Here is a 15,774-nt window from a genome sequence, read left to right as displayed (position 1 = left end):
ATGATTATTTTACTTTCTTTTATGTAAAGCACTTTGAATTACCATTGTGTATGAAATGTGCTATATAAATAAACTTGCCTTGCCTAGTGTGTTAGTGGGCTTATATATATATATATATATATATATATATATATATATATATATATATATATATATATATATATATATATATTAGGGGTGTAACGATACGCGTATTCGTATTGAACCGTTCGGTACGACGCTTTCGGTTCGGTACGCGGTACGCATTATGTATAACCGAACGGTTCGTTGGAGTAATTAATTATATTTGAAAAAAAAAAAAAAAAAAGAGAGAGAGAAATATAATGATATGCGTTCAACAAGGTAGCCCAATAACCCAAACAACGTAACAGCAACGCCCCTGACACTCCCGAAGAAGAAAAAAACACCATCTTATATGTTTATGTTAGGCTACTCAGCAGGCGCTCGCTCCACTCAGTACGCGCTGAAGGCTCGTTGCAAAAATAGCCAATGCGTTTAACAGACTAGAAATGAGAAGATCCTCCAATAACCAACAGTCTGGTGTTTGGGTGCACTTTGGATTCCCTTTAAGCTATAATGGTGATGGCAAGAGAGTGGTGGATAAAAAAACAACGGTATGTCGCATCTGCAACATGACAGGGTACACCAGCGGGAATACAAAAAAAAAAAAAAAAAAACACCAGCGGGAATATCTGGGATATATGCGTCAGTACTATCTGGGAAAAGACGAAAAAAAGGAGAAACATGCACGCAGCAAACTATCCCTGCAGCATTTAGACACTATAGCTTACAGGGAATCCAACCCAAACACCAGACCTGTTGGTTATTTTAGGATCTTATATTTCTGGTCTGTTAAATGCATTCGACATTTTTGCAACGAGCCTTCAGCGCGTGCTGAGTGAGCGAGCGCCTTAGGGGCCCGTTCACATATCGTGCCTAAAAACGCATGGAAAACGCTAAGCGCGTCTTTCTCCTCCTTTCCAAAGCGCTTGGGCAGAAGCGCTTATGAGGCGTCTGTCTTTGCTAAGCAACAATGACGTGCTCTCTCCATGAGACGCGGAAATTTCAGCGAAGGATAAATGGATTTGCAGCTCTAAAAATCGCTTGCAGTAGCTCTGCTACTAAATTTATTTCAAAATTGCAATCCATATACAACTATGATCAGCTGATCCTTCATCTTGGCTGAGCTCTCAACGTTGTTACGGGAAAGGATGAAGCTGATTGGTTGGTTCTTGTCACATGACCCGCGGTGCGCTTGCGGCATTCTGAAAAGTTGAGATGTTTTTACATTTTGCTGTATCTAAAACGTATCGAACCGAACCGAACCGAACCGTGACATCAGTGTATCGTATCGAACCGAACCGTGAATTTTGTGAACCGTTACACCCCTAATATATATATATATATATATAACACACACACATACACACACTACCGGTCAGAGTTTGGGATCAGAATGATTTTTAATGTTTTTTTACAGGAATTTATTTTACTCATCAAGACAGCATTTATTTGATCAAAAATACTGGAAAACATGTAATATTGTGAAATATTATTAACATTTTTCTATTTTAATATACATGAAGGTGTAATTTATTCATGTGATGTGCAGCTGTATTTTCAGCATCATTCATCATTCAATAGTTTGGGGTCAGTAAATTTTTATCCTTTCTTTTTTTATAAGAAATTGTATTCTTTGTTAGATTTTAGAATCTTTTATTCAGGATGTGTTAAATTGATAATAAGTAATATCAAAGATTAATATTGTTAGAAGAGATTTATATTTTGAATAAATGCTGTTCTTAAAAAAATATACATCGAATAATCCTTAAAAAAGTATCGCAGATTCCAAAATAATATTTGGTAGCACAACTATTAATAGTTCTAATAATAAATCATCATAATTTCATGATTTCTAAAGATCATGTGACACTGAAGACTGGAGGAATGATGCTGAAAATATAGCTGCACATCACAGAAATAAATTATATTTTTAAAGGATATTAAAATATAAACCATTATTTTATATATTTTATTTTGATAATTTTGAATTATTACTGAAATACAACCCTTTTTGTTTCTAACAGTTCATTGAACAATAATAAATGAAGTGACTGAAGCTGACAATGAAGTAAATGTATAATAATTAGCAAAGATGATTAATTTAGCGCTGTAAAGGCGCGTGTGAGGGAGGCGGAGACGCGCCGCTGAGCGTCAGACGCGCGTGAGGACCAAACACAGCAGAACGATAGGAAACTTCACTCCTCTTATTATTTCTCTTTTACTATAGCGATTTATTTTTAGATACGTGATCTGAGTCTTTCATAGAGTTGTAGAGTTATTAGAGAAATAGAGTTATTTTTTACATTTTTTGGTCGGCTCTTCGGAGCCTTTTCGCGACTCGGTTGATTCAGATCGGCACTTCGGAGCCTGTTCGCGACTCGGTTGATTCAGATCGGCACTTCGGAGCATGTTCGCGAGTCGGTTGATTCAGATCGGCACTTCGGAGCCTGTTCGCGACTCGGTTGATTCAGATGGGCACTTCGGAGCCTGTTCGCGACTCGGTTGATTCAGATCGGCACTTCGGAGCCTGTTCGCGACTCGGTTGATTCAGATCGGCACTTCGGAGCCTGTTCGCGACTCGGTTGATTCAGATCGGCACTTCGGAGCCTGTTCGCGACTCGGTTGATTCAGATCGGCACTTCGGAGCCTGTTCGCGACTCGGTTGATTCAGATCGGCACTTCGGAGCCTGTTCGCGACTCGGTTGATTCAGATCGGCACGTTTTTAAGTTCATTTTAATTAAGTACATTTTTTAATCATTATAAAAGTTTTAAAATTGCTTGTTTTATTTTTGTTATAATGTTTCTTTATGATTATTTTACTTTCTTTTATGTAAAGCACTTTGAATTACCATTGTGTATGAAATGTGCTATATAAATAAACTTGCCTTGCCTAGTGTGTTAGTGGGCTTATATATATATATATATATATATATATATATATATATATATATATATATATATATATATATATATATATAAACACACACACATACACACACTACCGGTCAGAGTTTGGGATCAGAATGATTTTTAATGTTTTTTTACAGGAATTTATTTTACTCATCAAGACAGCATTTATTTGATCAAAAATACTGGAAAACATGTAATATTGTGAAATATTATTAACATTTTTCTATTTTAATATACATGAAGGTGTAATTTATTCATGTGATGTGCAGCTGTATTTTCAGCATCATTCATCCAGTCTTCAGTGTCACATGATCTTCAGAAATCAAGATAATATGATGATTTATTATGTGCTGCTGAAACTGTGATACTTCTTTCAGGATTCTTTGATGAATGAAAAGTTAAAAAGAAGAGCATTTATTTAAAATAGAAGACTTTTCTAACAATATTCACTACAGTTCAATAGTTTGGGGTCAGTAAATTTTTATCCTTTCTTTTTTTATAAGAAATTGTATTCTTTGTTAGATTTTAGAATCTTTTATTCAGGATGTGTTAAATTGATAAGAAGTGATATCAAAGATTAATATTGTTAGAAGAGATTTATATTTTGAATAAACGCTGTTCTTTAAAAAAAATATACATCGAAGAATCCTTAAAAAAGTATCGCAGATTCCAAAATAATATTTGGTAGCACAACTATTAATAGTTCTAATAATAAATCATCATAATTTCATGATTTCTAAAGATCATGTGACACTGAAGACTGGAGGAATGATGCTGAAAATATAGCTGCACATCACAGAAATAAATTATATTTTAAAGGATATTAAAATATAAACCATTATTTTATATATTTTATTTTGATAATTTTGAATTATTACTGAAATACAACCCTTTTTGTTTCTAACAGTTCATTGAACAATAATAAATGAAGTGACTGAAGCTGACAATGAAGTAAATGTATAATAATTAGCAAAGATGATTAATTTAGCGCTGTAAACGCGCGTGTGAGGGAGGCGGAGACGCGCCGCTGAGCGTCAGACGCGAGTGAGGACCAAACACAGCAGAACGATAGGAAACTTCACTCCTCTTATTATTTCTCTTTTACTATAGCGATTTATTTTTAGATACGTGATCTGAGTCTTTCATAGAGTTGTAGAGTTATTAGAGAAATAGAGTTATTTTTTACATTCTTTGGTCGGCTCTTCGGAGCCTTTTCGCGACTCGGTTGATTCAGATCGGCACTTCGGAGCCTGTTCGCGACTCGGTTGATTCAGATCGGCACTTCGGAGCATGTTCGCGAGTCGGTTGATTCAGATCGGCACTTCGGAGCCTGTTCGCGACTCGGTTGATTCAGATCGGCACTTCGGAGCCTGTTCGCGACTCGGTTGATTCAGATCGGCACTTCGGAGCCTGTTCGCGACTCGGTTGATTCAGATCGGCACTTCGGAGCCTGTTCGCGACTCGGTTGATTCAGATCGGCACGTTTTTAAATTCATTTTAATTAAGTACATTTTTTAATCATTATAAAAGTTTTAAAATTGCTTGTTTTATTTTTGTTATAATGTTTCTTTATGATTATTTTACTTTCTTTTATGTAAAGCACTTTGAATTACCATTGTGTATGAAATGTGCTATATAAATAAACTTGCCTTGCCTAGTGTGTTAGTGGGCTTATATATATATATATATATATATATATATATATATATATATATATATATATATATATATATATATATATATATATATATAAACACACACACATACACACACTACCGGTCAGAGTTTGGGATCAGAATGATTTTTAATGTTTTTTTACAGGAATTTATTTTACTCATCAAGACAGCATTTATTTGATCAAAAATACTGGAAAACATGTAATATTGTGAAATATTATTAACATTTTTCTATTTTAATATACATGAAGGTGTAATTTATTCATGTGATGTGCAGCTGTATTTTCAGCATCATTCATCCAGTCTTCAGTGTCACATGATCTTCAGAAATCAAGATAATATGATGATTTATTATGTGCTGCTGAAACTGTGATACTTCTTTCAGGATTCTTTGATGAATGAAAAGTTAAAAAGAAGAGCATTTATTTAAAATAGAAGACTTTTCTAACAATATTCACTACAGTTCAATAGTTTGGGGTCAGTAAATTTTTATCCTTTCTTTTTTTATAAGAAATTGTATTCTTTGTTAGATTTTAGAATCTTTTATTCAGGATGTGTTAAATTGATAAGAAGTGATATCAAAGATTAATATTGTTAGAAGAGATTTATATTTTGAATAAACGCTGTTCTTTAAAAAAAATTATACATCGAAGAATCCTTAAAAAAGTATCGCAGATTCCAAAATAATATTTGGTAGCACAACTATTAATAGTTATAATAATAAATCATCATAATTTCATGATTTCTAAAGATCATGTGACACTGAAGACTGGAGGAATGATGCTGAAAATACAGCTGCACATCACAGAAATAAATTATATTTTAAAGGATATTAAAATATAAACCATTATTTTATATATTTTATTTTGATAATTTTGAATTATTACTTAAATACAACCCTTTTTGTTTCAAACAGTTCATTGAACAATAATAAATGAAGTGACTGAAGCTGACAATGAAGTAAATGTATAATAATTAACAAAGATGATTAATTTAGCGCTGTAAACGCGCGTGTGAGGGGCGGAGACGCGCCGCGGAGCGTCAGACGCGCGTGAGGACCAAACACAGCAGAACGATAGGAAACTTCACTCCTCTTATTATTTCTCTTTTACTATAGCGATTTATTTTTAGATACGTGATCTGAGTCTTTCATAGAGTTGTAGAGTTATTAGAGAAATAGAGTTATTTTTTACATTCTTTGGTCAAAGTTTTCAGATCGGGACTTCGGAGCCTGTTCGCGACTATTTTCACACTCACCAACATTGTGCCACAGTATAGGGCCTTTAATACCAGAGGTTGGAGAAGGATGGAAATTGAGAGTGGAGAGAGCATGAATACACAATGCACTGACAATAATGGTAACGTTTTAGCCCATGTGCTTACTGGAGCTATACCTGGTAAAAACCAACTAAACAATAGAGTGAACATTCCCTCTTACATGTGGATGGCATTCTGCTGCTTTGACAGTAAAAATAAAATGTGGGTCTCTCAAGCTTACTGGGCCCTAAACAAAAAGGAAAGGGATGATGAAGGGATCAGTAGAAAGAAGATGGATGAATTGCAGGAATTTTTGAGTCAAAACTGGGTGAAAAATGTGCAGCTGTTTAGGAACAACTGTAAAGACGTCTCTAAAAGCCTCCTTGGGCTAAAAATCCTTGAATGACCATTTCTGATGTTTGATTAGAGGTCTATCCTAACTCTTTTTTTAGTTGCTGTTATAAATGGGCTGTCTGTAAATGTTTATCTTTCTTTCTAATAAAGCTATGAAAATGTTCATCAGAATCATCTCGCTGTCTAAATCTGGGGTTCCCAATTCCAGGATCCACCTACACAAGTATAATCCATCTCAAACACCACTAAAATGATTTCAAATCTTTAATAGAGAGCAGCTTTTATTTTCCATACAAAAGTTGAATTGCAATACCAAAGACTGAAGTACAATATATATAAAATTATAAATTTAAATAACAGCGTAATGGCTAGAGTATGTTGAAATAATTAGATGAATGAGTTTCAGAATCAGGTGATCAAAAAGTACTGAATAGGGTTAATTTCATTCAAAAAGCTTGATATTTTAGAAATAATAAAAGGTAATAGTTCCAAGGCGAAAGCCACTGCTGACCAAAAAGAACACAAAGGCCCATCTCATGTTTGCCCAAAACATTTTGATTATCCCAAAGAATTTTGGGAAAATATTCTGTAGACTGATGAGACAAAAGTTGGAACTTTTTGGAAGGTGTGGGTCCTGTTACATCTGGTGTAAAACTAACATATATTTCATAAAAAGAACATCATACCAACCAGTGTTGGGGGTAACGAATTACAAGTAACGCAAGTTGCGTAATTATATTATGTAACTAGTAAAATAATCCATTACTTGCTTATTTATAAGGAAATATCTATTTTTCAAATGACTTGCTTCTTGCGTCAGATCAAGGCTGCATCTGATTGCTAGTTTTGTTTGATCTTAGTGCTGCGTTCGACACCATAGATCATGACATACTCATAGATCGATTACAAAACTATGCAGGTATTCAAGGGCAGGCTCTAAGATGGTTTAGATCCTACCTGTCCAATCGCTACCACTTTGTTCATTTAAATGGGGAGTCATCTCAATTATCACCAGTAAAACATTGAGTGCCACAAGGATCTGTCCTGGGTCCTCTGCTATTTTCAATATACACGTTGCCCCTTGGTAATATTATTAGAAAATACTGGATTAGTTTCCACTGTTATGTTGATGATACTCAACTATGTATCTCAACAAGATCAGATGAAACTTCTAAATTATCTAAGCTAACAGAGTGTGTTAAAAATGTAAAAGATTGGATGACCAATAATTTTCTCCAATTAAATTCGGATGAGACAGAGATATTAATTATTGTACCAAAATTGTACTGAAATATCAGAAGTTATATTTCGAATGTATTTTATGCCATGGTAATCTTTTTATGAATATAGATTTCTTTGAGTTTTAGATGCAACAGTAAACTATTGCTATATGGCGCTCTTCAGTGTTTATAAAATAAACAACATTTCATAGAACATGTTTAATATTGTTCTGTTATTGTTCTTACACATGATTCATATCATACATTTATTTTGGAGGATATTTGTCAAATGGATGGATAGACATCATTATTTCAGTATAAAAAGATCAGTCTTTGAAATGTGACGTTATCTTGACAGCTTTTGATGGAAAGTTGAACTACTTCAGCATTAATAAAATCAAACAAAAACATACAAACCTGTGCATTTTTAATTTGATGTGATTTGATGAGAGCAATAACAGCTATTTTTTTTGGTTTTTTAAATTTCCATTCTTAATTTGTGATCAGACAGGTTTGTGCCATCATTTTATATATTCTTTTTATATTCAAATGAGCAAGTTTAGATTTGGGGAAGGTTTAGGGATTTAAAATTGACCTATAAAATAGTAAAAGTGCACCTATACAAATATCTTAATGATGTAAAAGAATGGTTTTTACATTTTTTGTTTTATGTATCTTCAGCTGTAAAAAGGAAACTCTTTAGATTTTGTCAACACAATACAAATTATACGTTTCAGCTTTTTGTACCTGTAAATGTACAAAACTTACTAATACCTACAATACATTTAAACAATGAGACCAGTCAGTTTCTGTCACCAAATGCTTTGAGGAATTTTAAAAGATATTAAGAACATGCTAAGAAATGAATTGGCACCCACACTGTTAAAAATATTCCGTAAAATATACGGTAAAAAACCGGCAGCTGTGGTTGCCAGAATTATGCCGTAAAAAATACTGTAAAACCGTTTTTGGTTTAACAGTTTTATACCGTAAAAAATAGTTACACTGTTGTAGGTTTAACAGTTTTACTTTATATTTACAGTTTAATACAATAATTTAACTGATATAATATTAATATATGAACTTATTGAAGCACTGGAATCTGTTTTGTACCTTTGTATTTCACTGGTAACCACCAAAAGCAGGTGGTGATGAGAGAGTCACGTGGTGAAACAAAGCCCATCACAAGTAGCTTTTAAATAATAAGATACATAGAAGGTGCACGGTGTCATTCACACAAGCACTAAACACCATCATGGTGAGACTCATTAAACTGAAATATGCAGGAGCCTGCAGAAACATAGTTATTTCAAAGAAAAAACATAAAATTCAAACAAAATTTGAAATGCAACGCAGAGAATTCTGGGAACGTAAGTTTACGTTTTTTCCCTGTAAAGTTTACAGGAAATTACCGTTAACCCGTAAACAGGTTTGTACTGTAGAATTTTCACAGTTTTTTACCGTTAAAATCACAGTCATTTTTTACAGTGCAGTATCTCGATGCACAAGCAAGAAAAAGAGAGAAAATATACTTCTAAGTGGACTAGAGTTCTTTTGGTTGTCCGTAGTACTGCTCTACTGTAGGTAACGTTGCATGTAGTCCTCCAGATTGGTTGTCAAATTTTTTAATTTTCATAAAACTAACAGAACATATTAAACACCAGTCAAATTATATTTCCATAAGGTAGTTTAAGGGTGGAATTTGCATTGGTCTGGTCAGTTGCACACAGTGACTGAATTGAAGTGAATGAGTATCAAATGCAAATGTAGAAATTTATCTTGAACGTATAGTGTCCTTCTGTGTCCAACACTCACCTCACAGTTTCACCACTGAAGTGAATATCCTTGATATCATGACCAGGACACACAAGTGTAGAGTCACAGATAATAAAGAGGACAGATAACCTGTCTATAAAAACAGAGGGTTTCTTTCTGGATGTTGCACATCCTCTGTCATCGTGCTAAATTACCTTGACATTTCTACGATTGGTTTGTGACTGAGTCCAGTTCAGCTGAAGATGCGTCTGATTTTCTTCTCTGTGCTGCTGGTGTTGGGCTTTCCCTTCATCATGACTGAAGTCGTAGATTCATTCAAAAAATGCAGCGGCTTTTTTTTTGAAGGAGAGCCTCCAGTGATTAAGGACATTCTGGTGAAATCAGTTTCCCAGGATAATAACCGATACAAACTAATCTGTCACAAATATGCAACTCTCTACGACACAACAAATAAGATTCCTGTTTTTTCAGCTTACAAATATACTGGGAGAGGAGATTTCAAAATACCAAAAAGAAAATGGAAGACCGATGACGAGGTGATGTTTCTTACAGTATCTTGTTGTTTTACAACTGTGTTTGACAGAAGCGAAATTATTATATTCCCCATGAAATCAAAATAGATGCATTTAGCTTTTAGTATGAATATGTTAGCCTTAACCTTATCTATAACATAAGAATGAAAAATTATTATAATTGAACTGCACATTTTAGAAATTAATGGTTTCAACTTACAATGCTTTTGGCAAACGCAGCCCAGGCTGGTTCATCATGCGACTTTCTCAGTCACCAAACACTCTGAAGTATTTTAAAAAACATGCTAAGAAATTATTTTAAAATATCACTGATCGTGAATAGACACCAGGTAACTCAGAAGCAAGAGGAAGAGATCTTCTGATTGCTCTACTGTAGGTAATGTTGCATTTAGTCTTTCATTTCATTTACATTTATTCATTTAGCTGACGCTTTTATCCAAAGCGACTTACAATTGCTATGTCAGAGGTCGCACGACTCTGGAGCAACTAGGGGTTAAGTGTCTTGCTCAGGGACACATTGGTGTCAACCAGTGGATTCGAACCCGGGTCTCTCACACCAAAGGCATGTGTCTTATCCACTGCGCCGCCACCACCACCCATAATTTCAATTTAATTTCTGCCAATACTGATTAACAACATTTATGAAGTTTACTGGAGATTGAATTACTGGAGTTTTTTTTCAGTATCGAGAACCACTGATTTAAGGGGATTTCCCCATGACTAATTACAGTGTTGATTAATGCATTGAATCAATGCGATTGTCTCAGAACTAATTGTTCCTGGTACATGGTTCCTCTTTAGAAGTAGTTTTTCAGCCTAAAGCAGTTACGTGCACAGGTTACATAAAATAACTCAATGTCCCTATGGACTATATATACTACCTTGATCATTGTATGTTAAAAGATACCTAAATGAGATTAATGCAATCAATGCAAGATTAGCAAAACTAAAACTATTTCCATAACAGCACCATGCCGCATGTCCTTATGTCTAAAAAATAGAACCTGAAGGAAAATGTACAGCTCATTCAGTCAAACTGACTGTGACAGACCTTATTATTTGAAATAGTTTGTTTTGGTCTTTTTGAATGGCACTTCCTCAAAATGGAAATGCTTCCCAAAATTCAAAATGCAGTATGCTCGCTAGGAAAAAGAAGGATAAATGAAAGGCCATTTAATTTATAAAAAAGGCAATGAGCTGCTCGATATGTCCCTCCCTCACATCCTGTTTCAGTTATTATTATCGAATAACACTGCACATTACGATCATAGACTGTAAAATAGGGTTTCAAGGCACTTCAGTGGGGCTTTATGTCTCAAAATGGGCTTTATTTAACTGGTTTTATGCACACACGTTTTCTGAGCGTTTTACTGACAATCTCTTTTTTTCCAATGATCTGTTTCATAGCTGGAAAAAGCATTTGGATCGAAGGAAACTTGTGCCTATCAGGCTTGTAACAAAGACTACTTAAACCAAAATCAATGGTCTCGTGGTCACATACTTCCAATGTCCTATGCAGCTGATGAGGGCACTGCCAAATCTACATGCAAACTGACCAATATTGTGCCGCAGAAGGAAAGCTTTAACTCCGGAAGCTGGAGTCGCATGGAGCAAACCGTTCAAAAAGTAATGGATTCTAACTGCAGGGATGTAAAAGAGAGTAATAAGATCTTGGCCTATGTGCTGACAGGAGCTGTACCAAGCCAAACTGGAAAAATGAATAATAAAGTAAACATTCCCTCACACATGTGGACCGCGTTCTGCTGCTATAACAGTAAGACCAAGAAATGGGAGTCCCAAGCTCACTGGGCTGAAAACATAGATGAGAGCGACGAAAAAGGCAAAACTATCAGTAAGCAGAGTCTAACTTATGTACAGGATTTACTAAAGAGCAAGTACAAAGAAACCACACTGTTTAACGGTGAATGTTTGGATCTGTTAAAAGCAGATGTAAGTCAGCCTCTAGAAGCAGCTAATGACCAGCAAAAGGATGAGAATCGATCATTTTTGGCATTTTTAATGTCAATTCCAGCAAAGGCTTGGGCAGCGTTATGTAATTTTTTAGGTATAGGAGATTGAATTTTTTGAATCTTTACTCTGGTTTAATGGTTAAATGAAATTGTAGTAATTAAAAGGCATGTGTAATTTATTGAAATCATGAAACGTACACAATTTAACCACAGTTTATTACAAGTTTAACAAAAAAATATATTTTTATGGCCCTATTTTTTTTTCTGTCAAATTCCATTTTATTTTGAACAAATTTTGTATTTTCCGTTTTAAATTTCTGGATTCCATTGTATTTGTTTTATCTAGTTTAAAATCATTTTAAAAGGCTATTAAAAAGCAAATGTAATTGGTTAAAAGTTTAATTTATTATTATTATTATTTTATGTATCTGTTTTTATTTTTGAAATACTGTGTTATTTACTTCTTTTTTTTTCACTTCATGGAAATCATAGGGTCCTAGTTATGCATGTCTATTAAGTCATGCACTGTTAAGCTTGTCTAAATGTGAAGATGGCATGAAATAACAACAGTAACAGATTTCTGTTATTAACACTGACAACTGTGTCTTTGACAGCTACTGTATGTAACAAAAAAACCAAACAAATAAATGCTTTCAATCATTCAAAATGATTCAAGCTTCTGAAATGTATCTGTTCAACTGAAGCTGATGTCACGCCACTTTGAGTTTCTCAAGATCGCGCTAGGTTGTTTAATATTAATGTAAAAACATATGCTTTACTGTATAGTGCTCAATAGAACAGAATAGTGCATAATGAAACAAATTACACTTGATTAACTGTGCAGCTAATCAGGTCTCTTTATGCTATGCTCGTACATGAACTAACAAATACAGACATTCATTTTCATTGTAACAGCATTTATCATAACATAACTGTATAATCATAGACCTTATAAAAACGGTTCTCATCTATTTGCATCAATTTCGGCTGATCTGATTTTTTTTTTTTTTTTTAATTAATATTTTTTCGACATTAAAGTAATTATATAAAAAAGGTTCTTAATCATTTTAAAAAAAGCATGTCAATGCAAAAACAAAACAAAAATAACTTTTTTGCAAATATTGGCTCATGGATCTCATCTCATGGACTTATTGCAAGTGTGTGCTCAATTATACATAAGTGAGAAAAAGCTATTTATATAAAGCATGGAGAGTTGACAGAACTCTATAAACATCCGATTATAACAATATTAAACTAAACTCTTCCAGCTACAAATATTACAGCTCATTTTGACCTCATATTAATCAGTAATCAAGACTGAATATTTAAAAACATTTTAATGAACTGAGGATCAATTAAAATTAACTATAGAATGCAAAAATATCAATTAAAAAGTGATTAAAATGGTCAAACTGGTAACCAAATACACAAATAGTCCTACACTCTTTTAAACAGGTTTAAAATTTAAGAAAAAACCTTCATATTGAATTAAAGCAGGTTAACTTAAAAATGTGTGAAAGTTGAGGGTTATTTTTGATAGTAAATAAAAAAATAAAATAAATAAAGGCTAATGAGAGGCGTTACTTTTATGCTTTGAGAGATGCCCAATTGCCTGAAAAACAAAAAACATTTTACTTTAAACCACAACGGGTGCCGGATTCTGACCCCTTCAGATTATTACCCCCCAGTAATGGTAGGTTTAGGTTATTTGTGGGGGGAGGGGAGGGGAGGGGTTGGGATTGGGCAATCAGGTGGGGGGTAATAATTCAGCATAATATTTGTTCTTTAAGTCCGTCATAAATTATTTGACAAAAACTTTAAAATCACCTGCGGATTTCAAAGTTCCAGTCTCTGATAAATGTCTTTTTTATTTTAAAGCCACAGATTATTTTTTTAAATCATATTATTATTATCGTTTTGTTTGATGATGTAGCTGCACTCGATGGTATCTAAATATCATGTTTCAACGTTAGGCTTTCTCCATTTGTTTTAAAATAAAAACAACTATTAACTCACCCTCTTCTGATAAATCTTATGATCGACATACAGGAAAAAATAAAAGTTATTTAATAATAAAAAAAAAAATTACTATCTTATGACCAATGATGAATTTTTAAATATCAGAATATATATTTCTGATGTACTTTATGACATGTTCATGATTTTTTTTTTTTGTATGAAAGTAGATTTCTACAAAATTATAAGACGATCCCCAGTGTTTATCACAGAAATAACATTTCAGAAGTTATTGTGGCTGTGATGGAAAAAAAACATGATTAAAATGGTTATTTTACTTTTCTTATACATTATTAATATTGTCCATTCATTTTGGAGGATATTTGTCAGATGGATGGATGGACATATGCTTTTAATTTCAGTATTCAAATATCAGTCTTTGAACTGTGATGTTATCTTGACAGATTTTGATCGAAAGTTGAACTACTTCAGCATTATTTCATTTTTTTAACTGAACTGATCAAAGAGTAGTGCTTTCTGCTTCAAAAGGAGCAAGAAAGATTATCAGACACCTGGTGTTATCTGCTTCAGTTCTGGCTTAATCAGAAAAACCTAAAACCTAATTTATATGAATCTGTCCGACAACATTCCTCCATTCATTGATACACAGACAGTAAATGACAGCACTCTGAATAGGGCAGTGAGTTGGAGTTCATTTTATTAGTGTTATACTGAGTAAAGCTGCTCAAAATGAATGTTTTAGAAGCATAATGCAAACAATCTACTCCTTTCAGTCTATTAAAACGACCCTGACATTCAACTCGACTTACTTTGTTAAAGAAAATATCATTGACAGTACATTTAGGCACACCGCTGACAGATACTATACACCAATATGCACAGTTCATGTTCATAGATTCATACGTACGGGGATTCAGCAAACAAAATCAAATCAGAAACATCTGTATGGACCATTTGGCGGATCTAAAGGGGAAGTCGCTCCTGTCTGACTCGACCAATCACAGCAGAGTTTAGCTTCTCAGTGCCAGCCAATCACAGTGGAGAAAGACCACGAACAGGCAAATCACACGAGTAAAACTGCTGCTCAATCACAGCAAACAGACGCAACTCAAAGAATCTTCAAAACCCTTCAATCAAGAGTTCAAGTGCTATTTTTATTTATTTTCATTAAACGTTCTGATCTATTCGGATCAGTTTCGGCTGATCTGAGCCAGGCCTCAAGAATCAATCTCATCAAACCTGAGACCAAAGAACATTAACAGGTCATATTTTGCTCCAAAATTAAAATAAATAAATGATATGTTTGCATAGACAATGAAATGAAAACACTTTCTTTCTCATGATTTTTCTACCCGATTCTCGTTACTAAAATAAAAAACCTCATTATTATATAACAAACATACATTTTTGTATTTCAGTTTACATCATAATTATTTGAAATAATTTAAATAACATAATTTTTATGCATAACATACATAAAAATATAATCATAAAATACATTATTATTGTTCATTTCTAAAATGATTTTTTAAATTAATTTTTTATATATAAATGTATTTAAATTGTAATATATATTTAAGATTTTTTTTCATATTACAATATTCATAAAAAATGTTCTTAATCATTTTTAAAAAAGCATGTCACAATGCAAAACAAAACAAAATCAACTTTGGAGTGAAATATGACCCGTGCATGTTCTTGTAAAGTGTGGAGAGTGGAGAGTGTTTAACAGTGTTTAAGATCTATGTGGCCAAACGCCAGATGACCTCTGACCTCGGCAGCATCTTACGTGTCTTTGCATGTTTTGATCATCCGTTCACCTATAATGTGCTTTCACTCGTTTCCTAAAAGCAAAACACACCTAAACCCATCCATCCAAGAAAACGGCAGGAGTTACGAAACATTAAAAACAACGACAACAAACATCCCCAACACAAGCATTAAAAAGCCAGACTTATAAAACAAGTCCTTTAAAATAAGCCACGGAATGTTTCGGTGGTTTTGGATTGGCTTCTGAAATTCCTCTCTCGACTATAC

The sequence above is a fragment of the Carassius auratus genome, chromosome 19 (assembly GCF_003368295.1).
Source record: "Carassius auratus strain Wakin chromosome 19, ASM336829v1, whole genome shotgun sequence".
NCBI classification, from domain to species: domain Eukaryota; kingdom Metazoa; phylum Chordata; class Actinopteri; order Cypriniformes; family Cyprinidae; genus Carassius; species Carassius auratus.
This window is presented reverse-complemented; position numbering follows the sequence as displayed.